This window comes from Somniosus microcephalus, unplaced genomic scaffold (assembly GCF_052327205.1).
Source record: "Somniosus microcephalus isolate GS21.2 unplaced genomic scaffold, FLI_Smic_1.0 unresolved_chr8, whole genome shotgun sequence".
NCBI classification, from domain to species: domain Eukaryota; kingdom Metazoa; phylum Chordata; class Chondrichthyes; order Squaliformes; family Somniosidae; genus Somniosus; species Somniosus microcephalus.
In genome coordinates this window covers 8,445,897-8,449,340 of record NW_028225186.1, presented here as the reverse complement: position 1 = coordinate 8,449,340, position 3,444 = coordinate 8,445,897, and the positions used below count along the sequence as shown (strand labels likewise).

General features: G+C 44.0%; 1 non-coding gene across 1 annotated transcript; it reads right to left on the bottom strand.

Moving 5' to 3' along the window:
• Positions 1 to 1,326: 1,326 nt before the first annotated feature.
• Positions 1,327 to 1,401, bottom strand: trnas-uga (transfer RNA serine (anticodon UGA)). The gene has a single exon. It is a non-coding gene; the product is annotated as a tRNA-Ser (tRNA).
• Between the last annotated feature and the right edge of the window lie 2,043 nt (positions 1,402 to 3,444).

Genomic DNA, 3,444 nt, shown 5'->3' with positions numbered 1-3,444 from the left:
TCCCCTCCTCCCTTTCAGCATTTCGAAGGGACCGCTCTCTCCATGGCAGCCTGGTCCACTCCTCTATCACCCCAACACCCCTTCTCCTTCGCCCGGCACCATCCCATGCAAGTGCAGGAGATGCAACACCTGCCCTTTTAACTCCTTCCTTCCCAGCGCCCAGGGCACCAAACACTCCTTCCAGGTGAATCAGCGATTACCTGTACTTCTTACAATTTAGTTACTGTATTCGCTGAATCTACATTGTGACACCAAATTCTGATTGGGTGCCCGCTTTGCAGAACAGTTGGCAAGTGTGACCCCGAGCTTCCGGTCACCTGTCACTATAATTATCTGCTCCACTCCCTCTCTGATCTCTCCTTCCTTGGCCTGTTGCACTGTTCCAATGAAGCTCTACGTAATCTCGAGGAACAGCACCTCATCTTTCTATTAGGCACTTTACAGCCTTCTGGACTTAACACCGAGTTCAACAATTTCAGGCTATAAATTGGCCCCTGTATTTCTTTTATTTTTTTAATTTGTTCCCATGTTTCCTCACATGACATTTGTTAATGTTTCTGCCATAATCATTCACACCTCATCTTGAGCCATCTTTTGATCGTTAACTTGTCCCATTACCGCTCCTTTTGCCTTGCACCATCATCCCTTTTGTAAGTCAATCTCTCCTGCCTTCCATTCTATCACAGACATTCCGTTTATTCTTACCTCGCCTCCACCCACCCCTGCTTGAAAATCCCTCTTCCCTAACCTTTTCCTGTTCTGACGAAGGGTTCGACCTGAAAGGTTAACTCTGTTTCTCCCTCACTCGATGCTGGCTGACCTGTTGAGTGTTTCCAGCATTCTCTGTTGTTATTGAGATGAACACAGTGACGGAGTTTCATCACTCATTATTAGGATTTGTTTGGTTTGTCTTTGTGTGGCCGCGTAGCCTAATGGATAAGGCGTCTGACTTCAGTGTAAATTCTGATGCCATCAGAAGATTGCAGGTTCGAGTCCTGCCATGGTCGTTTTACACACTTTTTAATTCATGTTCAACTTTAGAAAACCAAACCGCGTTTCCACTCTTTTCCTTCCAAACATTGCAGGGTTCTTTAGTAAATGGAATTTTTACGTGCTGTCTTATGTGTAAATTTCTCACTGATCTTTGCCAACAGTTTCAAACAAATCCACAATTTCTAATTGATGACAAATTAGTGTCTGCAATTGGAACAACAGCTTTGGGTTAATCAGTGTAATAACGTGCAGTGGAGAGAATTCTGATCAGTTTCGGGGCCAGTGATCTCCACAGTGAACCGATGAAATAAAGTTAAGAAATTGCAGTAGAATCGCTGCGAGCAGGGTTCAAACCTGCGCGGGGATTGGATTTCAAGTCCAACGCCTTAACCACTCGGCCATCGCAGTTGTGCAAATGCAACCTTTCAACAGTGAAATGACCTGTGCAAACTATTAGACAACTGCCCTGCACAATGTAAATGGAAGGAAGTTGTGTGACAGCTGGTTAGGCCACTGTGTATAGTTCTGCGCACTGCACCTTAGAAAGGATATATTGACCTTGGAGGGAGTGCAGTGCAGATTCACGAGTGTGTTACCAGGACTCCAAGGTTTAGGCTATGAGCAGAGATCACATAACCTAGTCTTGTATTCCCTGGAATATTGAAGATTAAGGGCAGAGATCATAGAAATACAGAAATTTACGCCAGAGAAGGAGGCCATTCGGCCCATCGTGTCTTTGCCGGACGAAAAAGAGATATTTTGCCTAATCCCACTTTCCAGCTCTGGGTCTGTAGCCCTGTAGGTTACAGCACTTCAAGTACATATCCATAGTGCTTTCTATTAATGTGATCGGTGGTGACTTCCAGATTCCCTCCACTCTCTGTGTGAAAATGGTTGTTGTCAACTCATCTTTCACCATTTTACCAGTTACTTTAAATCTACGCCCCTGATCATTGACATTTCTGCTAAGGGAAATAGGTCCTTCCTATCCACTGTATCTTGGCCCCTCAGAATTTTATGCACCTCAACTATGTCTCCCCTCCACCTCCTCTGCTCCAAAGATAACAACCCAAGACTATCCAATCTTTACTTATAGCTAATATTTTCCAGTCCTGTCAACATCCTAGTAAATCTCCTCTGTACCCTCTCTAGTGCAATCACATCATTCCTGTACTGTGGTGACCAAAACTGTCTTCAGTACTCTAGCTGCGGCCTAACTAGTGATTTATACTGTTCAAGCATAACCTCCCTGTTCTTGAATTCTATGCCTTGAATAATAGAAACATAGAAACATAGAAGATAGGAGCAGGAGTAGGCCGTTCGGCCCCACGAGACTGCTCCACCATTCAATGCGATCATGGCTGATCATCCAAATTCAGTATCCGGTTCCTGATTTCTCCCCATAACCGTTGATCCCTTTAGCCTTAAGAAATATATCCAACTCCTTCTTGAATATATTTAATGTATTGGCCTCTGCTGCCTTCTGTGGTAGAGAATTCCACAGGTTCACCACTCGCTGGATGAAGAAATTCGTCCTCATCTCTGTCCTAAATGGCTTACCCCTTATCCTTAGTCTGTGACCCCTGGTTCTGGATTCACCGACCATCGGGAACATCGATCCTGCATCTAGTCAGTCCAGTCCTGTCAGAATTTTATACGTTTCAATTAGGTCCCCTCTCATTCTTCTAAACTCCAGTGAGTATAAGCCCAATCGACACAATCTCCCCTCATACATCATTCCTGCCATCCCAGCTATCTGCCTGGTGAGTCTTTGCAGAAGTCCTTCCATGGAAAAACATCCTTCCTCAGAAAAGGCGACCAAAACTGCACATAATACTCAAGATGTGGTCTCACCAAGGCCCTATACAACTGCAGCAAGACATCCCTGTTCCTGTGCTCAAACCCTCTCGCTATGAAGGCCAAGATACCATTTGCCTTCTTAACCACCTGCCGCCTAATAAAGGAAAATATTCCCTAAGACATTTTAACCAATAAAAAAACAGAAACTGCTGGAAATATTCAGCAGCTCATCTGAAATAAAAACAGAAAATGCTGGAAATATTCAGCAGGCAATCTGAAATAATGACCTGCTGAATATTGCCAGCTCTTTTTGTTTTTATTTCAGATTCCAGCATCCGCAGTCTTTTGCTATTGCCTTCTTAACCACCTTATCTATCTGTTCTGCTACATTCATGGACCTGTGGACATGCTCTCCAATGTCCCTCTGTTCTTTTACGCTTCTCAGTATCCTACCATTTATTGAGTATTCCTTTGTCCTGTTCGGCCTCTCCTAATGCATTACCTCACACTTCCACGAATTGAATTCCATTTGCCACTTTTCTGCCCACCTGACCAATTCATTGATAACGCCCTGCAATCTGGAGCTTTCTTCCTCACTAACAACCACATGGACAATGTTTATATAACATCGGCAAACTTCTTAATCCTACA